The sequence below is a fragment of the Pinus tabuliformis genome, chromosome 3_1, assembly GCF_031772625.1.
Source record: "Pinus tabuliformis cultivar Carrire ecotype Pingquan chromosome 3_1, CPIR1, whole genome shotgun sequence".
NCBI classification, from domain to species: domain Eukaryota; kingdom Viridiplantae; phylum Streptophyta; class Pinopsida; order Pinales; family Pinaceae; genus Pinus; species Pinus tabuliformis.
This window is the reverse complement of record NC_142301.1, coordinates 221134873-221157944: the sequence shown is the minus strand read 5'-3', so window position 1 is coordinate 221157944 and position 23072 is coordinate 221134873. Positions and strand designations below refer to the sequence as shown.

At 33.2% G+C, this 23072-nt stretch overlaps 1 pseudogene across 1 annotated transcript; it reads left to right on the top strand.

Annotated features, from left to right (window-relative positions):
* The first annotated feature begins 465 nt into the window (after positions 1-465).
* Positions 466-17079, top strand: LOC149186587 (aluminum-activated malate transporter 9-like; annotated as a pseudogene). The gene is made up of 5 exons (XR_016255567.1): positions 466-535; positions 13244-13711; positions 13802-13950; positions 15665-15792; positions 16273-17079. The product of XR_016255567.1 is annotated as an aluminum-activated malate transporter 9-like (transcript).
* The last annotated feature ends 5993 nt before the right edge of the window (positions 17080-23072 follow it).

Genomic DNA, 23072 nt, shown 5'->3' with positions numbered 1-23072 from the left:
CCTCAAAGAAAATGCATGACAATGGGATGCATCATTCAGCCAGTTGCAAACAATTTTAGAGTCTCCAAATAGTTGTAGGTGTCTGCATTGTTTATGGATAGCAAAGTGGATGATATGTTTGGCCGTGCACAGTTCAACATAGTTATTTGTGCCTCTACCAAGATTGATTTGTAACTTGAAACAGTGCCTCTCGTCTGAATGGAGGATAGCACCACCCCCACAGCCCGCTTCTTGGGCCGAGCCATCAAAAAAAGCCCATGGTTTTGATATGTCGATGGGAACAGGTCTGATGATACGAGGCGGGGCGGGGGGATCTTCTTCAGGAAGCATATTATAATCAGCAACCATGTGGAGGATGATAGAAGGCCAGTGAGGGTCTTTAAGGTTAAAGATTGACTGATTCCGCGCGATCCAAATGGCCCAGCAAGCCAGCAGAGGCAGGTTAATAGCTTTCCCAGAGTGATTATGGCACCAGGCATTCCAAGCTTCGGAGAGGTTGTTACCATGCCAATCTTTCAAAAGCGGGATCTGAGAGGTAAGAGATTTCCAGAATTGAATAGAAGAGCTGCAGAATAGAAACAAATGATCGGTGCTTTCTTCTGCGTTATGACATAAGTGACAGCGAAAGGGTCCATAGAAGGACCTCTTCATGAGGTTGGTGCCGGTAGGAATTTTATCAAATAGGATGTTCCACATCAACAATCTCGTCCGAGGGGCTGACTTAAGCTTCGAGAGCGCTTTCTAGGTGGGTAGTATATCTGGGGGTCTATAAGGTTCCATGAGCCTTAGATATCCAAGCTTTGGTGTGTAGACACCATGCTTGGCGAACGCCCAAATGATCTCGTCTGGTCCATCAGTGAGCCTGATGTGTGCTTGAGATAGTGCGCTTGTATAATCCGACCATTCGTTAATCCACTGTGTAGGCAATTCTAAAGCTTGGGTAGATAACCAAACTTGCTGAAGGAACGAGGAATTTGCATGGTCTCCAATATGTTTAATGTGAGTAATCCCTCTGTCTTGGAGGTATCTAATCAGATCAGCAGATAACCTGTGGGCATTTCCACATCCAACCCATGGGTCCAGCCCGATGCGGACGACGTTTCCTTCCTTTATGCGCCAAGTGATACCATCTCGCAGCAGAGGTAAGGTGCCGATGACTGCTTTCCAGATATTGGAAATTTGATGATTGGTGCCATGTTGTGTACAGATCCAATCCAAAACGGTCTGTGGTTTGATGTATTTAGCATATGCGACTTGAGACCAGAGACCATCTGAGGTAAGTAGACGCCATCCGATCTTAGCAGCCAGAGCATATATATATATATATATATATAATTATTTGTAATATTGCTTTTTTATAAAATAGATATTTGTATTTAAAAGTTTAATATTTGTTTTTTTGTTTTGTTTTGAAAAGTCATTGGTATAGGAACATTTCAATAATATTTATGGTTTATCTTTTAAACCATTTATAGAAGTCAAAGTAAGTGGATATTATTAAAATATATATATTTATAAATAGAGTAAGAATAACTTGTGAAGTTTTTGAATAGATTATAATTAGGTATAATATTAAAGCATTCTAGCAAGCAAATGTAGGGTTTTTTAATTTAATTTTTGATATGAAATGTAAAGTTTTAAATTTAAAATAATGATGTTTCATTTAGTGATTATTATGCAGAGGGAAAAAAACATATATATTATTTTTAATAATACATATGGCTAATTTTAATTTTAATGTGATTTTTGGGTAGAAAAATGATATTAATAAACTCAACATCATAATAAAAGAATAAATATATATTTAATTTAGGGTTTTTTAATTTAATTTTTGATATGAAATGTAAAGTTTTAAATTTAAAATAATGATGTTTCATTTAGTGATTATTATGCAGAGGGAAAAAAAACATATATATTATTTTTAATAATACATATGGCTAATTTTAATTTTAATGTGATTTTTGGGTAGAAAAATGATATTAATAAACTCAACATCATAATAAAAGAATAAATATATATTTAATTTAGGCATCTAAATGATTTATTCTTTTTAAGTTATAAATAAAAATATTTATATAAAAGATTTATTTTTAACAATTTTTTTTTAATAAAAGTAATATTCTATTTAAATTTGACTTAATACCATTTACTTTATTTGTAAGTTTAAAAATTTTATTGATCAATCAGAAATACATCACATCTTCTAGCCCAATAAATGTATGATATTAGGAATAGCAAAGTACACATAAAGGGACTTGAGAAACAATTAGAGAGAAGAATCACTCAAATTGGAGTTTATCCTCAAGGTGACCTTTCTTTCCTTTCCTTTTTAAAATCTTGACCCAACTTTCTAAAGACGAGTTGATCAAAGTGATTTATAGATTATTATCATTGCACGTTGAAGGAGAATCCGAAGAAGCTCGCTCATGAGCTCATTACAATATACTTGAAGAAGCATTACCATTCAATATATTTGTGCTTGCTAAAGGAACATGGTTCAGAACAGGAGCCTCAAGAGATGTTTGAGGCCCTAAATCTTGGACTTTGTCCCCCGGAAGGATTTAACCATTAGATTCTTAATCGTCCTTGACCGACATAGAATAGAACTTGCCCTCCTATGGTTACAAGGCTTCCAACTTTTAGATTTGGAATTGTGGATGTTCTGCTTCTATTAAGAATTAATTAAACATTGGGCAAGAATTTTGTAAATGACGTATTTGATGACAAAACGACAACTGAAAGAAATGTTCATAGTCCAAAGCCTAAGTCCAGTGAAAATCACTGATTTTCAAATTGATTTGGTCTAGCAACCTTTCACTAATATCGATTTCAACACAAATTATGCCATAGGTGTACACACCAAACTGTCCTCGAGAGGTATTAATAGTAAGGTAGTGGTCCACAGAGTCTCCAATGCCCTGAAAGATTAGATATTGCCATAAGTGTGCCGGTTGATTAGGAAACCTGACCCATATTGGCAACTCGGCAATGAAAGTTGTGGAAGGGTCAAAATACAGGAACCAAGGGGTTAAAAACAATCCAACATTGACCCAAAACCACAACCCCTTAAACAAAGCTTTATGATAATTTTCTAATTCATCTTGAAATTAAAAAACGAAGAAACCTTTTGAGCATAAAATAACTTTGCATTTTTAATCCATACAGAATGGATCCATAGGTAGAGATCAGTCGTATGGGACCAGAAGCCATTAAAATGATAAATTAGAGCTACCTCATAATACAATTGATGAAGATCCTCCAAATCTAGGTGAGAGATTTCTATAGAGGGAATTTCGTTAAATTTTTCCACCAAAAATGACCGAAGAGTCTCTTGGGGCTGATCTACCTTAGGAGGGGGGCGAGCATGGATGACATCTTTATAAGAAGACGTCCGAGAGGAGGAAGAATTACCTCTAATGTCCCCTCATAAATGTAGAACCATAAAATAGTAACATCTTTACCAATGTTGTAGAATGAGAGAGGAGAAGCATCATCTAGTTTCTTAACTTAAAAAAGCAAGAGTTTCATAACTGAGAGAATACTCACTCAAAAATCTAAGTAAAACTTGAGATCACAAACCAAATCTAAAGAGAAAACCTAATGAGAAGTCTCTCTAGAGAGAAGCTTGACAAAGATCTAAAAATAAATTGATGAATTTGACACCCTATCTCTTGGAAACATATAAACAAGGAATTGCTTAAAAAATCCTTGGCTCTTCACTCTACAAGATCCATTTCCAACTATATTTTAAACAAAATTTGTTACCATTACTAAAGTATTCCTCCTTATTTACAAAACTCATAATTACATTACTTACCATTACATTATTTATTAATAAAAATATACACTTATTTTTATAGAATGTGGAATTTTATCCAAAAAGTACGGCTCTTTTAATGAAAAAAACCATACTTATAGTTACTTCCTCAACCAATTTGTGATGGTTTAGTTTTTCTATATGTAAATGGTAAAATTATATATATTTAACATACGGAAGAAAACAATATATCATATATGTGCTCTCATTCATATGCCCTTGCCCTTCCTCATGGCAAATATCTTTCTTAAACCAAAACCCCTCAAATAATATATGATAAATTAGATATAAAAAACTATATAAATTTTTATATTTTGAATTTTATCTTTACATTATTTCAATAAACTTAAACATTAAATTCAAAATTTTATTTATCATATTAGTTTTAGTATATTCTTTTATTAATCTAAAGGGGAATTGGTTATGACCTACAGAAACTAATTTCTGTATATATGATTTTAGATTTTCCCAAATAAATTAGGGGAGAGATAAGATTTAATAAAGACGATATATCTTCTTAATTTATATATATAAAAGTCAAATTAAATTAAAATTTTAATTTTTTTGGTTAATTATTTTTTTAAATATAATATATTTTCAAAATATAATATTTATTATTATTATTATTATATATATTTAAAGTATAATATAAAGTATGTTTGGGGTAGTTTAATTGGTAATGATTGTGGAAATAAAGTCTCACCGAACCGTAAGTCTTGGGTTCAAATCTTGTGCTATCACCCAGGGTGAAAAGTTGGGCATGATAAAGATGTAGTGCGACCACTCATTTTTTTGACGTAGCAAAAAAATCATCCAATTATGAAAAGTTGGTTATTTTCATGTCGATTTTGAAAAGCATCAACATTTTTGTAATGCATATTTTTGACACTTTAAATTTTCTTATGTTCTAACTATGCACATTTTTTTTTTAAATGTTGATTATTTAACCATTTTTCAAGTTGTCTTATTCTTCTTCTTGGTTTTCAAACATGTGGTTTTTTATTTTTCTTTGCAATGTTTTTTTATAATAAAACTTTTAACTTTTTTTTGCAAAGTTTAAAAAAATAATAACATTAATATTTTGAGGTTATGATCTTTTACATATTTATAAATTATTAATTAATACTTCAATACACATAATATTAATTGTCATTAAAAATATATATTTTAAACACTAAAAAAAATACAAGTTTTGCATATAGATATAATTAAAAAACTGCAAATTTCAAGACCTTTTTCGCGAAAAATGACATGTTGAATAAGGTTTTTTTAATGATAATAAAAAAAGTTGAAAAATAGCAAATTTTATGAATTTTATATCCAAAAATGACGACATTTGAAGTAATTATTATTATTATTATTATTTTCCAACAAAATTATTCAAATAAAATTTTAAGTAAAACCAACCAAAAAAAATCGTTAAAAATAAAAATAAAAATAAAAACACAAAAAATACAATTAAATTACAAAAAACACTAAAACATTTTGGGCTATGTTTGGCCGATGCTCTTATCCCGCTCCATGGGGCCGCAGGCTTCGTCATTGATGAGTCTTTTAATTTTTATTTTTCAATTATTTTTTAAAATTAATGATTTTTTTAAATTATTTTTTAAATATTTTTAATTAATTTTAAAAAATGTGTTTTTAGTGTTTTTAATTTAATTTTATTGTATTATTTATTTTTGTTTTTTATTATTATTTAATATTATTTTTTCATTAAATTATATTTTTTTGGAAATATTTATTTATTTTATTTATTATTTTTAATTTATTTTGCTTAAACTTTTAACTTTCAAGAGTTAATTTTTTTTCATGTTTTTTAATTTTTTATATTTTAATATATATTTTTATTCACTTGTTATTATTTTTTCGTTTTTTAGTGTTTTTATTTTTATTTTTGTTTTTTTCATGTTTTAATTTTAATTTTTTTTTAATATATATTTTTATTTATTTGTTATTGTTTTTTAGCTTTTTTGTGTTTGTTTTAGATTTTATTTTTTTTCAATGTTTTAATTTTTGTTTATTTATTTATTAATTTTTTGTAAGTCAAATTTCTATTCATAGTTTCAAAAGGAAATACATCAAAGGAAAAACACATGTAATCGCACCCCGATCAGGTTTGTTGTGTTAATTTTTGCAACTGCAGTCAAATTCCACCTTGGACAACTCAAATGACCGAGATGATGATTGCATTAGATTCCTCTTTTCGAGAGGACCAAAATCAACCTAAAGATCACCTCATTTGGACAAGCGAAAGTTGGTTTTTGAATTATTTTATTCATACATGTATTATAGAATGGGTCGACCCTAACCACATTTGTAACTGCGTAGACCCCAATTCGACCCTCATGAAAGCCTATAAATAGAAGAGACCTCAAGCTCATTTGAACACATTGATCAAGCCAACTTCTCTTCTCTTATTGTCTTGGTTTTCACAGGTCTGTTGGAGGAAAGTTCACACAAGGGTCTGAAATCTGAGAGTAGAAGCCCGCACTCATCTAGGGATTTCTAGTTCCTGGACGTTGGCACAAAACGAGGCATTTTAGTCCCTAGACGTTGGCACACAAGCTTATGAGAGTGTCTAGAGACCCATAAACACTAGCACATAAGCTTATAGGAGCGTCCAGAGTTTCAGAGACAAATATGAAGGTATCAGTCCCCAGACGCTCGCATAGAGTGGTCCTAAGAGTGTCCAGGTTGTCTTGGATGTACGCATAAAAATTGGAAGAGAGTGTCCAAGGGTTTTGGAGAAGATATTGTGAGTTTGACCCTAGACGCATGCACAAAATGGTCTAGGAGCGTCTGGAATGCCATAGACGTTGACATACAGTTCACTGAGAGCGTCCATATCTGTTATAGACGCTCGCACAACTCCTCCTGCCTGTGTCCAGGACTCAAAGATGAGATTTCAGTATTCTGAAGATTTTGCACAATGTTCAACAATGTTCGACACAGTGACAGTAGTACCCAACAGTTGTCCACAGTCAGTGAGAGCATATTATAGTTATTAGAATCGGGGTTTTGTTTTCAAATATGATTAGATCTGTTTCATGGATATCATAGTTGTTTTGTTACATAGATAAAGTTATGGATCATTGTACTCTCTTTTGTTGAATCATTTGATGACGATCTAAGAAGAAGAAGATTTGCAAGGGTTTTCCCCATAGTGGGTTTTGCCCTGGTCTCGGACCAATCCTGGTGTCTCTATGTGTGCATGTTTTTCTTCTATTGTTCCTTTATGTTCCGTTGCATTGATGATGATGATGTTGTTCTTTCTATATAATTGCATATGTTGATGAATAATGGTGTAGATATGAATAATGTAATGATGGTATGGGGTGAACATGATGCATTAATGAAGAAATACAATTATCAAAGCAAAGAACAATGTAGCCCTATGAAAAATTAACATGGTATCAGAGTCAGGCTGAAGAAAAGCCATGGAGATCGCCTTGATGATGACACCTTTGATTCAAGCAAGAAGAGGATGGTGGAGACCTAAAATAATTATAGGGTTTGAAGAAAACCCTAGGCAACTTGAATATTAGAGTTTGATGGATTCTATGAGGTTAGGGTTGGAGAGAAAACCCTGGTTTATGGAAACAATATGAGGTATGGAACCTAGCTGGTTAATGTGAAGATGCTCAAGCACTTGACAAAGATTTTATGAAGCCCTAGATGGGATAATCCCTAGCAGACCTGGTTGGATAACTGAAGGCAACAATTGGTATATGGACCATGGACATTAATGTCCCTTGAAGATTGGTTCAAGAGGGAGAGGATCACCTCTCATTGAAGATAAGTATTTTTAAACTTATGATGCCTCCTACTTTTGTTTAGACCTATGGATCTGATGATTATGTTTATCGCTTATACTTCGTGCATATGTATTTGAGTATATGGATGTTTCTAACCTCCTTGATGAGATGTGATGAGTAGATCCTTCTTGAGGATAATTTGAAACGCAGGAAGGATGGCTAGAGTTGGAAAACGTTAAAAGGCACTATATGAAAATATGACAAAGTGCTTCAAGTGGCCTATGTCTAATGATTTAAGGTGCACATGTATTTGAATATCACGAGGTATGCATAGTATGTTATATTTCGATTGTACATTGGATGGCTCAATAAGCCCTAAGGTATGATGAGAATGTCTCTTTATTTGATGGCTCATACATGCATATGAAAGTGACTTGGATCTATGTTTCCTATGATGAAATGATGCACCTGGTGTTGAACATTTTGATCTTCTTGAATTCTATGAGGTTATCTAATGTTGATACATTGATACACTTGATGATTGGCTAACATCCATCCATTGGAAATATTGATCCTATAAAGAAGGCTAACACCTTGACTTTAGTAAATGATACACTTGATACTTGTCATGATGGTTTTTATATAGAAAAATAGCTCATTGACTCCTATACATGAGTCTACTAGTAATTCTTGTGTTAAGCACGCTGAAAGCATGTGGAAAGAGAGATTGACACTCTTATTGTTTTGGTAAAGTTTTATTGAATGGCCTAACTTGATCTCATTGATCATGATAAGCTTGATAACCTTTGATATTCTATATGTCTTACTAACTATGGTCATGTCTTGATGTGATGAGTAGCTATGGCATATCTGATTGCCCTAAGTTGATGAGTGACTTGATATAAAGTTTCATTGTGTTCATAATATCTGAGATATGATGTTGCATGACTCCAGTAGTGACAGGCTGATGACATGAATGAAGATGAATGAAGTAGATCCCCAGACAGAGGGAGAATCTCTTCTCAAGATTCTTACCCTTATTACTATTTTCATTATGTACTATTGAAGTATGATTTATGTACATTTGACATTATTGATCTGCAACAAAGTCTCAAATCTCGAGCCTGTACAGAAATTAGGGTTTCTTCTCTGGACACAGTCACAAAACTAGGAGATCTCGTCAATGGACGCATGCATGCTAAGGCCTAGACATCGTCCAGGAATCTAAATATGCTCCCATGCTAACCTGAAGGGAGCGTCCAGGGGTTTGACTACAGTTGACCATCATCTGAAGCTTCCTTAAGATGTTTGAACTCTGATTCAAGATGTCTTTGACATATTCTACCACTGTAATCTGATTTCTAAAATTGTTGGGTTAAATTGTTGATCACTGTGCATGAAATCAAATGTTCACCTGGGAGATGTCAGTCCTACAGATGTGTGGAAAATAACAACAAGATTTGCAAGTAGGAAAAGGTTGAATGTTTTCCATAATATGAACATGCAAATTGAACTTGTGTTTGCAGGTGATCGGGACATACATATAGATATGTCACTATGTTTGTGCTACAAAAGGTTGGCATGATTTGGCTTACTGATATATATGAACAATGTTTTTTCATAATGCTTGACAATAACTTTGAATTGATGACTGAGATATGCTTTCACAATAGATCTCTCTACGATAGATAATTTGGACTTGACCTGATGTTTATTGATTTGGTTTGACGATTGTTGATTTTCCCTGATATCAATGCTATGTGGGCATAATGACTTATGTGGGTATTCAGAAAAATGATTTTGTATTGGCCTCCTCATTCCTAGAAAATTGGTTGAGGTATTGATAGTTGTGATTCGGCATGAAAATGGAACCTGCATGAATCATCCTTGGTGTGTGGATTTTCACCTAGCAACATAAATTACTTATGATAATGACCTGATGAAGTTGTTAATTTAGGTTGTCATTGATGTCAATATGGCACTAGCCGAGATGGAAAATATTCTTGAGATTCTACAATGTCATTGATGAAGATGCCAAGTCACTAATGAAGAAGTGTCAAGTGTACCTTGATGATCTAGGAGCTCTTGATGACCTGTGTGATGGATGTCCTTACCTTTTATGGTCTTGATGATCTTATGAAGCCATAATCTTAGATGTCCTTGCCTCCAATGATCTTGATAATGGAAGACTATACGATGATGATGAAAGACTACTTGTTGCATATGATTGATGACACATCACTATCTTGGGGACATGATGACATTAATGAGCCTAGGAGCCTTGATGAAGAAACCAAACAAAAGTAAGCTCATCCATGAGAAGCCCATCCATGAAAAGTTTTGTTGTCCTATATTTCTGCACTAAATAACGACAGTCACATTAAAAAATATTTTTCACCTCATTAGATGTAGAATCTCATTATGATACCTAGACCATATTTTAGAGCATAATTTTTTCTTTCCAATGAGCTATTACATAGCCCAAAACTCCAAACGGTTTGAAAGTTTGAAAATTATGAATTTTTGAAGTTAATTTATTAAATCTAGACATGGAGCTGTCTTGAGCAGCCTACATAAGTTGGCCTCCAAATAGAGGATGCGACTGTTCATTTCAAGGACAGAAAGGGTATATAAAGAGAGGCTCATACCTATGTTTTCCTTAAGTAATTTCGGTGAAATCATAGAGAAAAGGGACATATCAGGTAGAAGGCCGAGAAGGACTTTGGCATCATGTTTTGGGATAAATATTTGTGATTGGGTTACCTCAGGCTAGTTGACAGCTTGGACAAGGATAGTCATCTTGAAACCTGAAGTATACACCTGTGTTTGTAGCATTGCAGTCCCATTGAATAACTTCAAACCAATGATATGAGGCTTTTAGCTCAGTCCTATGAACAGGTTCATTATCTAAAGCAGTGAAGTAGGAGTACCGAAGATATTCTTTTCCAGTCATTTAACAAGCAATTAGTAAGGACATCATCATCACTGTTAGAGAAGGTGACCTACAACAGTTTCAAGAAGTAAAAGCGGTACCTATAGGACTATCTTGACCAAAGCACAACCACATAATCAAGAACAATGTAATCACATCATCAAGGGAAGAACACATTCATTTAACAAAATTGAAGGAAGAACAGATGCATCAGTTTCATCATTAGCACAGATCTTAAGCCTTGAAAATACAACATAAAATATCTTGTTTGAAAGAGCATCTTTGGAGCAATGTTGGCCAGGAACAACATTATAATAGTAGGGAATACTTGAAGAACATAAGACTTGGAGCAGTTTTTGGATAGACCCTTGTAAACTTCTTGTTGAACTTTAAGAGTAACCGAGTAAGCCCTTGAAGAAGACCCTTGAGCAGATGAAGAGACATTATTGAAGACACCTTTGAAGGCGATTGTATGCAGACATCTTGTTGAGAAGTTTTTAGCTAATCTTGAAGGATCATCTAGAAGACTTTGTTATCTTGAAGAGTTCTTGGGGCAATTTAGTGAAGACCTCCTTGAAGCATATTTTGAAGATTTGTTGAAGAAACTTAACCATTGGAGAATATTTTGAAACAGTTATTGAAGACTAATCTTGGTATAGCTGATTTGAATATTGTTTGAGAGCAGTCCATCAGACATTGTTTTGAAGATATTTTGAAGTAGTATATCTTGAAGTGGATTTGTAGCTTCCTTGGGGATATTCTTGAGCATACCTTGGAGAGTCATCTAGCAGCCCATTGAAGACACCTTGAGGGATTCTTGAAGACATTTGGAAGACTTGTAGAAGTTGTTCCTGAAGGCACCCTTGGAGATGATGATACATTGAAGCTGTCATGAGGTGACCTTGAAGAAGTTTTGTTTGGGTAACATGAAGAGCAATGGTGACATCTTCATGTGAAGAACAAGTTTGTCATTGATCACGTGGCATGGAGACTAAGTGATTGCTGAAGATTGATAGGGCTCAGTGAAGAAGACATTGGGAGCCATGAAGTAAAACTAAACACATCTTGATGAAGTAAAGCAAGGGTTGGAGCCCAAGAGGTCGGAGCCTTGAAAATATAAGGTTGGTGCCTTGGAAGGTAAAGTTGGAGCCCTAAAGGATCAGAGTCGTCAAGAAATGAGTTCGGAGCCTGAACCAAATATAAGGTTGGAGCCCTTGAGGTTGGTGACTTGGAAAGTCCAAGTTGGTGCTTGGCACATTACAGGTTGGACCCTGGGGAATTGAAGATCGGTGTCTTCATCTAGGGTTGGAGCTCTACATATATTGTATTTGATTTATTGTAAAGAAGAAACTAATAAAAAAATTTATTCTTATTGTTAATTTTGTGTTCTAAATATAAGTGATTTAACTGGTAAAAGTAACAATTGAAAAAAAACATTGATTCACCCCCCCTCAGTATTTCCAATAATTGGTATCAGAGCCAGTACCTTCACTCAAAGCCTAACAGCTTGAAGGTTGATCATTTAGAACACAAATGGCAAAGCCAAGGAAGAAAGTCTCCAAGCCTCCTAAAGATGTGTCTCCCTCAACCACTAAAATTGAAGTCAATCAATTTGTGAAGGCTCCATTATTCAATGGAAACTTTGATATATGAGAGGAAAGAATGAGGAATTTCTTAAAGACTCAAGGCATTGAAGTCTGGAAATCAGTGATTACTGATAACATGATGGATGGAGAATCCAAGGAACATAATACAAGAGCAATGGAAGCAATCTTGAATGGGATACCAGATTCTATGAAGGCCAATTTTGAAAAAATTTCGTCAGAAAAAGGCATATGGGATAAACTTCATGATCTTCACTCAAAAGGAGTGTTGACAATGATATCTAGTCAAGAAAATGATGGAAAACAAGAAGGAAATCCAGATCCCATCAAGGAAGGTGAAGATAAGAGTGATAACATCAAGGCTAAAGAATACCTAGAAGATGAAGGGAATGAAAAATATTTTGAAGAAGATCTCCTCACTAAACTTATGGCTACCATGGAAAGATTAACAATTTGAAAAATGAAAATGAAGAACTTAAGAAGAAAGCACAAGTTGGTGATCTGGACACGACAAGGAAGGAAGTTGACCTTGTCAAGATTCAAGTACAAGAAATAGATGAGGATCTCGCCAAGATTAAGGAAGAATTTCATCAAAATAAGAGAAAGCATCATGAAGAAGTCATATGCATGACAAATCAATTGGATAAGGAAAAGAAACGGGAAGATACCTTGTCAAGCCACCTTGAACAAAGGCACAAAAGCTTGAACAAACTTGAAGCAAATATTGGTCAATACAAGGAAGAGGTCTCCTCCCTTAGATCTCAACTAGAAGAAGCAAGGAAACAAGCATAAAGAGCTGAGAAGGTGATGGAAGCTTTGACATTCATAGAAGGACAAGTTGATGAAGTAGAAAAGGAGAGAAACACCATGATATGCCAACTAGAAGAAAAGGATGATGACATCACCAAGTTAAAATCATAAATCACTTTGCTTAAGGCCCAATCATGTGAAGCAACCAAGATGAAGGAAGAAATGGAGATCATTCTATCAAATAAGGATGAAGAATGCAAGAAAATGAAGGAAGAAATTGTCTTTCTTAAAAAGGAAGTTGATTTGCTGAATAAGAACTTGAAAAGTTCTCAAACTCTAGATGACATCCTAAGTCATCAAAGGTCTCCCCTTGATAAATCAGGTCTTAGCTATGCAATTGAATCCTTAAGCAAGAATGATAATGCTTCAAACAACAAGGATGAGAGGAAGCCTGGAGGAAATCTTGATGCTCCCAGTTCCACCGAAAGCAAGAGTCAAGTTGACATTGGAAGAAATCCCACTCCAAGAAGAAATGCAAATGGTGTCAAGGATGCAAGAAGCAATGGTTACATTATTGCAGGTTCGGTGACTTCCTTCATAAAGTTATGGCCCTCTATGAAAGAATATGAATACAGTTTCAGAGTGATTCTATTCACTTTCTCCCTCATTGTAATTTCAACTTACAGGGTGGGAAATCCTGTGCGTACAACGATAGACCGACTCTGTTCGATATCTATAGGAGGTGTTGTCACCATGGTAGTCTGCTTGGCAATATTTCCCTGTTGGGCAGGAGACCAACTCCACAAGCAAATTGTGAAGAACTTTGACTGCGTTGCCGATTCCCTTGAAGGTATGACAAAATTAATGCATGAACTTATGAAGCTGAGGATTAGTTTATATATTGTAATTGCAAGGAGACTGACTGAATAAATTCCTGTAGAATGTGTGAAACAATACTTGGAAGGTAGTACTGCTGCGCATGGTCTTCCAAAAACGCAGGCACCCATGGGCGAGTATGAGGGTGAACCAGCATTCAATAGATATAAGTCAGCATTAGATTCTTCAGCAGCAGAAGAAGCGATGGTAAATTATCAAGAAACAATTAAATTTAAAAAAAAAAAAAAATCATTTTCATAAATTTTATTTTTTTATATTTGGGTATTTGAAAATAAGTTTTCACTAAGTAATTATTAATTATTAAAAATATTTAATTAAGTAATTATTAATTATTAAAAATATTTAATTATGTTTAAATATTTATAGTAGTTTGGATAGATCTATCTTAATTCTTGATTTACCAAGATTTATAGATCTAAAGTTAAGATGGATCCAAATTAAACATTTCTTAGAGCGAAAAGACCTATATATCCAAAGTTAAAATGGATGTCAGCATTACATTCTTCAGCAGCAGAATAGGCCATGGTAAATTATCAAAAAATAATAAAAAAATTTGAAAAAAAAAAAATAATTTTCATAAATTCCATTTTTTTATATTTGGGTATTTGAGAATAGGTCTTTCACTATTATAATTTAATTATGAGTAATTAAATATCATTAGAAAGATTTAAAAATGTCTGTATATTTATAGTAGTATTGATAGATCTATCTTAATTCTTGATCTACCAAGATTTGTAGATCCAAAGTTAAGATGGATCTAAACTAATCATTTTTTAGAGTGAAAAGACCTGTAGATCCAAAGTTAAAATGGATGCCAGCATTAGATTTTTCAGCCGCAGAAGAAGCCATGATAAATTATCAAGAAAGAATAAAAAAATTTGAAAAAAAAAAAATATTTTCATAAATTCCATTTTTTTATATTTGGGTATTTGAGAATAGGTCTTTCACTATTATATTTTAATTATGAGTAATTATTAATTATTAGAAAGATTTAATTATGTCTAAATATTTATAGTAGTATTGATAAATCTATCTTAACTCTTGATCTACCAAGATTTGTAGATCCAAAGTTAAGATGGATCCAAACTAAACATTTCTTAGAGTGAAAAGCCCTGTAGATCCAAAGTTAAAATGGATTTAGACTAATTTAATTATTAACTTTTAAATAAGCCACTTAAAAAACCATAAATTACTAACTAGAAAATTTTATGTTTTTATGTTTTATTTATTTATTTTTAATTGAATATTTATTTAATTTTAACTAAGTCAAAATGTAAACATTACAAATATCCCCTCCCTGATGATAGCCTAATTAGGTTCAGAAAGAAACATTATGTGCCAAATGATGATGAATTGAAGAGGTTCATAATAAGAGAGTTTCATGTCAAGCCATAATAAGGCCATCTAGGTTATCAAAAGACTCTCACAGCCATTAAAATGTTCTACCATTCGTCTAATTTGAAGAAAGCCATATCCATCTAGTTTATCAAAAGACTCTCACAGGCATTAAAATGTTCTACCATTAATCAAATTTGAAGAAAGAAGTGGTTAATTTTGTGGTTAAATGCATAGAATATCAGCCAGTGAAAGATGAATGCAAGCACCCAACAAGCTTATTACAGCCCATTCCCATTCCAAAATAGAAATTAGAAATCATCTCTATGGATTTCATCACAGATTTTTCCTACCGCACCTTAACAAATTCACAAGTCCTATGACAAAGTGAAAAGAAATCTAAAATTAAACTTTAATTTATTTTTATTTTTATTTTACCAATATAACTAACCATTTAATTTAATTTAATTTAAATGATTAAATTTTTGTAACAATTTAGTATTCATTTTTTAAATGTTAACATGGCTTTTAATTACTGGTGATCGGTGATCTGTTGCAATTTACAAGCGAAATCTGCAAGTGGGAATCTCCTCATGGGAAATTTAGGCATTTCTTCGATCTATGGTCAAAATATGTGAAGGTGGGTGCAGTGCATACGAAGTCATGGCCCTCCATGGTTGCCTCCACTCTGAGATACAGGTAATATATGCACCACCTTCACGGAAAATTCATAAGCCAAAAACTCTGATCATATTAAAAACCTAATCATGAGAAGAAAAAAAATAAAAAATGGCAATAGTTTATTTGTTATAGGTTTTAAGAAAAATAAAAAATGGCATTAGTTTATTTGTTATAGGTTTTAAAAATAATTAAGGTATTTTTTTTGGTAAAATTTGTTTAGCTATTGGTTGGTATTATAAATTTTAGTGATTTATTGGAATCATCAGTTTAAGCTGGGATTTTTTAGTATTTTAAATTTATAATTTCAAAAAGAATCCTTACATTATAAAAAAAAAATATGAAAATAAATAGTTTGAATAATAAAATGTTATTTTAATTTTTTTTTTTACCTTAATTCATTAATACATTTTTTATATGAAATCACTGGTTCAACACCTGCAACTATTGAGCTATATGTAGGAGATATATGTATTAACATATGTGACCTGATTGTTTCAGGCGCCCTACAGTTTGAGGAAGGCTTTTGACAGCGAGCTTCGAGAGGCAAGCATGGAGGCCGCTGCACTGGTTCGAGAATTGGGTAGGAGTATCAACCACATGCAGCAATGCAGTCTACCCAAATTGCTGCTGGAGAATGTGCACACAGCAGCAGTGCGGCTGCAAAGCAAAGTTGACCAACACTCATATCTCCTGCTAGAGCCTAAGCCCAGAACTGTAATTTCTCCAGAACTCAGCCAGAGCTCCGCCCTCAACAGTCCCCGATCATCATCATTCCACAAAAACGATGCAGAATCGTACTGTGAAAAGCTTTGTTCATTGCCATCTCCAAAGGAATTTGATAATCCAGATGAGGAAGAAAAATGACGGCAGAGGAGGAGAAGGGGGGCTAGAAAAAACGAGAGGCAGTGAGATTGCCAACAATTTAGCACTGGGGACCTTCGCATCTTTGCTTGTGGAGTTCGTGGCGAGGCTCGATCACCTGGTGGAGGCCGTGCACGAGCTTGAAGTGCTGGCAAAATTTAAATTTGAAAAATAATACCTTCGTCCTGCATCATACCAACCAAGTGATAAAATAAAACATTTGGAATCCATGCATTGAGATGAGCTAATTCTCAGGTGCAAAGGAACAAATAATTTTCAAAATTATCAATAAACATGCAGGAGGTGCCTGGTTACAGCGCCAGATCACTATAATATTTTACCCGCAAAGTGGAACAACAAAATTTGGTTTGGTTTAAGAGATGATAAGTGATTTGAAAGCGTGGCAGTAGTCTATTTGATGGATTCCCACCTCTAGATTTTCAATGGGGTAGTGTGAAAATCCAATAAAAATAATATTTATTTAGTTTATGGGTCTATTTGTAACTCTTATTAATATTTAAAAAGCTATTTAGCTTGCGTATCAGTACCTGTAATTTTTTTTATTATTATTGAAAAAGAGATAGTATATAGTTTCCATGGTACAAAAGATCATCAAAGTTAATTAATAAAAAATAATTGAAATTGAAATCATCATTTATGTACATGAATTGGTGTATATATAACTCGGCTGCCCGAAAATGGATTTGTTTGACAGGTCCCAGGGCTCGATTTTACTGAGTGATATAGTAAGGTCTACACTGTTATCAACTTTATGTCATGTTAGGTTAATATTAAGTTTTTATTAGTCTATAGACTAATAATAATAATGATTATAGACTAATAATAATGATAACAGTGAGAATCAACCCTATGTCATGTTAATATTAAGTTTTTATCAATAATAATAGCAATGGGAATTAATCTTATGTCAGACTAATATTAACCCAGTGCGATTTATCAATAATAATAATACTAGCTTTTACTTATTCACACAAAAATATATATATATATATATATATAGCAATTATATATTTTTCTAATCAATGAAAATCAACCCATGGATTACTAGCAGTATAGCTCAATTGCCAATTCTACCCATTCACAAATATATAAATATATGCTTCCCTTGATCTAAATATATGCTTCCTTTCACTATGTTGTTATTTAGAAATGCCAATGGAGCCTGCAGTCCTTAATTTTCTTTCAGAATGTGAAGTTTTGTGTCACTGCGCCCTTCAGCAAAAGCCATAATAGTGGTCTCAAGATATAACATAGTGGATTAAATTGCTCTTAATTGTATGCAGTCAGAACACGTACTCTGAAAGGAAAACTAGGAAATCTTCCTGTTGGAAAGGCTCAAAGTGAGATAATGAGATAAACAAACTTTCAATTGCAGGATCATAGTGGAAAAGGAGTTGGTATTGCAATCTCTCAGAAAATAACTTTTCTCTCATTGGTTTCAAAAGGTATAAAGCCTTTATGACAAAGCTAGATTTTAAAAACTTGAGCATAAGACTTCCAATTATATGCTCTTTCTGAAAACTGCAATTACCAGATTGCAGTGGAAGAGCATGAATTGATGTTGCAATCTTTTAGAAGATAAGTCTCTTCTAATTGGTTTCAGAGTGTAAATTTTTTTATGACACAAGAAAGAAGTGGCATGAACCAGATTCTTGGATCAGGCAAAGGTTGTAATCATAGCCTATAGGTATTGCTCGATATAGATAAACAGTTTTTTTGGATGGTTGGATCATAATTTTAATTATGAAAGAAAGGATACAATTTCATTATTATATAAATTTATTTATTAAATAGATAATGATTATTTTTATTTATATATATATATATATATATATATAAATAAAGAGTTTTAATGTTTGTTTCTATTTTATTTTTTAAAATAATTATTTTTAGTTATTCTCTGTATTAGTTTGTTATTTTATTATACTTGTAGTAGGCATGGTATTATATATTTAATTTTGCCTTATTACATATTTAATTTTGCTTTTAATTATTTATTAGTTGTTTTTGACCAAAAATTTATGTCAATTATCCATAATTTAACATTGAGAATTCGTTTTTTGTTATTATTTAAATTTATTTATTTATAAGATGACTGGTGGAGGTCTTATTATCGGGCGTTTTAGTGAATTCTATTATTTTTTTTTTGTTTTATTTCTATTTAACTTTTTGATTTATTACTTTTTAATTTGACATATATATATTTTGTCTTTTTCTATGGGTTTTTTTAACATGACAATTTTTAAAGAGGATAAAATAATTAAAAATATTTTCCCAATAATTTTTTTTTGAGTTTTCTTACTTTTGAATTTAACTTTTATATATATATATATATATATATATATATATATATATATTTGTCTTTTTCTATTTTTTTTCTCTATTTTCAATTCCAATTACATTAATCATAATTTTTTTTCCTTGTTTACACAACTTTTATAGTTAATAACTATTATGATAATTAGTTATTAGTTTTTAGAAGCATTTATTTCCTAATTTTACTAGGAAAGTTTTATTGATGTATAGTTACTAATTTTTAGAATCTTGTGAGCATTTGTTTCCTAACTTTGTTGAATTTGTTTTAATGAAACATAGTTTTTATAATTATTGTCTCCTAAGTATCTCAAAAATTCAAGAAATTAATCTTCATGTTTTTTTAGTGTGTTTGTGATTAATGTCTATTACTCTCCCATGTCAAAGGATTTGAAACTCCACTGAGATATTATCAGGGTCCCACTTTGAAGTTCCATATTCTGTTTCAAGTTGTTGGAGATTGTTTAACATTTATTGAGAGGTTAGCGTTCAATTTCTCATTTGTTTCAATTGGTTTGTTATAGTTGTTTTATCTTCTTTCTTCAAATCAAACACAAAAGATTGGTCTCAGTTACCATGCAAAAAGTTAATGTGTGAATTTTATTAAAGCGGTTTAATCTACTGCAACTTTATTCCTACTTTTATTCAAAGTGTGTGTCAAATTCAATCAATTTAATACTAAATCACAAATCATATACAAAAGTATAAAATTAAAAAAAAAAAAAAAAAAAAAAAAAACAGAAAATTCAATTAATTTAGTACTAAATCACAAATCATAAACATAAGTATAAAATTTAGAAAAAAAACTAAAAATGGTTAATGATATATTTTATTTAAATAATTGTTATCACGAATTATTCATAAATATTAATTAACATGTTTTTACAATTTAATTTTAAAAATAATTTAATACTAAATTACAAATTATAGATAATCTCAACTCAGTTTTGTTGTGCAAAAAAAAGAGAGGCCATTTGAGTGATAACAATAAAAGTTTTGTTTAATATTCCCATGTCTTCATTGCCACAAACACAATTGCATTTAACTCTATATCAATCATGTTCAATTCCCATGAACTTTGTAGGAGACAATTGGTTGTGAGAAACAAGTTTCTTGAAATTGACATCTCACGTTTTCCATATCAATTTGAACCAAACATTGCCTGCCTCAGGAAAGGTAGAACCTTATCTTCTTCCCGATGAATAAGAATAGGGTAGCAGCACAGATTAGCATCATTGACCATGATGAACCACTAACACCCACCTTCCTTGTTGGGCCATTCACTGGAAAGACGCTCCAGCGACGTTATCCCTTGCACTAGGAAGCGCAAGCCCCTCCGGGACCTTACCCTTCGCTCGCTATGCTCAGGCTAAGTGCCTTATCGGGATTATTTCCGAGCCTGAGGCTCTGATCGATCGCTAGTTACGAAGCTATTCGAGGTCCACTGGTCTCGGGAAGGCTTATCACAGTCAGGTGCGGGGCAATTTCCCCCCTATATGACAATAAGAATAGGGGTGGGGCGAGATGAACCGAGGTTTCGTTCGCCACGGCTCCCCCATTCACTTGTCCGGTGAAGATAGTGGGGCTAAAAAGCCAAAACTACCTTCGTCATTAAGGTTGCCCCTTCCATCCACATAGCCTGCCTTGCCCCTCCCTATTTATTAGGCTACACGTATTGAAAGCCAGTAAGTAAGTCCATTGTGTACAGGCATAACCCCCTTGATTTCCAATAATCTAATTAATAATATGCGAAACAAACATACATTTTGATTGACGAGTTGCGCATATTGCTGTTTCACCGAGTGGGTGGGCTTGCCTATTTATATTGAGATTTAGATCAATATTTCTATTTATAAGTACGCGCCCCTATGGGAATATTGATATGTATATTTCTATTTCTATTTATATAAGTACGCGCCCCTATTTTGAAGTAGCTAGCTCGGAAGCGGGAGCAGAAAAAATAGATTGATCGCTGGCTATTCCGGGAATCCCACTTTTCTATGTCAGTAATATTAGACCGTAAAGGTAAGGTTATGCATTTGCGGAGGTTCAGAATTTGTGCATGCACTATAGATCTATAGCGCCTACACAAATTCTGTTCTGCCTTTATAAGTAGCGCCCGCCCCATTTTGATCATATCATGTAGTAGCAGATCTCGCTCAACAAGCGAGAGAATGGGAACTAGGGAGGGGTCTGGAGCAAAAAGCGCTATGCAGCATCAGTAATACCTCTCGGTTAGACCTATAGTAGCGAGGGGTATAACCTTGCGGCGAGGATAACCGGGGAAGGGATAACCCCTCGCGGACCGGTTCTTTCAGTCAACTGAGTTCTGTCTGGACGAATCAGCTTCTTGTCCAACTGGTAATGGCTCAATCTATAGATAGAGAGCCTTATGATGGGAAACTATCACGTTAGGTTTGGAGAGAGAAAGATGGTCTGGGGGAGCAGGAGCAAGCTTGTCCAAAGAACGGCCTGCCTGAATGACTACGGGATCATCAGTCTACTCTACCTCAATTCACCATTTTGAACCCCATACAGAAGGTCTTTTTAAGTTAAATAAAAAGATTTATCTTTAATAATTTTTTTTTAATAAAAGTAATATTTTATTTAAAGTTGACTCAATACAATTTGCTTTAATAAAGATATTTTTGTAAATCTAAAATTTTTATTATCAATCAGAAATAAATTATATTACATTTCCTAGCCCAATAAATGTATGATATTGGGAATAGTAAAGTAGACATAAAGGGACTTAAGAAACAATTAGAGAGGAGAATCACCCAAATTGGAGTTTATCCTCAAGGTGACCTTTCTTTCCTTTCTTTTTTGAAACCTTGATCCAACTTTCTAAAGACGGGTTGATCAAAGAAATTTGTAGATTATTATCATTGCACGTTGAAGGAGAATCGGAAGAAGCTGACTCATAAGCTCATTACAATATACTTGAAGAAGCATTACCATTCAATATCTTTGTGCTTGCTAAAGGAACATGGTTCACACCGGGAGCCTCAAGAGATGTTTGAGGCCCTAAATCTTAGACCTTGTCCCCCAGAAGGATTTCATCATTAGATTCTTAATCGTCCTTGAACGACATAGAATAGACCTTGCCCTCCTATGGTTACAAGGTTTCCAACTTTTAGATTTGGAATTGTGGATGTTCTGCTTCTATTGAGAATTAAACATTGGGCAAGAAATTTGTAAATGCCATATTTGATGATAGAACGACAATTGAAAGTAATATTCTCATAGTCCAAAGCCCAAGTCCAGTGAAAATCACCGATTTTCAAATTGTTTTGGTCTAGCAACGTTTCATTGATATCAATTTCAACACAAATTATGCCATAGGTGTACACACCAAGCTGTCCTCGAGAGGTATTAATAGTAAGGTAGTGGTTCAGAGAGTCTCCAATGCCCTGAAAGATTTCATAGTGCCACAAGTGTGCCAGTAGATTAGGAAACCTGACCCATATTGGCAGCTTGGTAATGACAGTTGTGGAAGGGTCAAAATACAGGAACCAAGGAGTTAAAAACAATCCAACATTGTCCCAAAACTACAACCTCTTAGACAAAGCTTTCTGATAATATTTTAATTCCTCTTGAAATAAATAAATAAAATGAAGAAGCCTTTTGAGCATAAAATAACTTTGCATTTTTAATCCATACAAAGTAGATCCATAGGTAGAGATTGGTCGTATGAGACCAGAAGCCATTAAAATGATAGATTAGGGTTTTGCCTCAAAATATAGTTGATGAAGATCCTCCAAATCTAGGTGAGATATTTCTATAGAGGGAACGTCATTAGATTTTTCCACCAAAAACGACCCAAGAGTCTACTGGGGTTGATCTACCTTAGAAGGGGGTCGAGCATGGATGACATTTTTATAAGAAGAGGTTTGAGAGGAAGGAGGATTACCTCTAATGGCCCCTCATAAATGTAGAACCATAAAACAGTAACATATTTAACAATGTTGTAGATTGAGAGAGGAGAAACATCATCTAGTTCCTTAACTTAAAAAAGCAAGAGTTGCATGATTGCAGGAATACTCACCCAAAACTCTAAGTAAAACATGAGGTCACAAACCAAATCGAAGGAGAAAATCTAA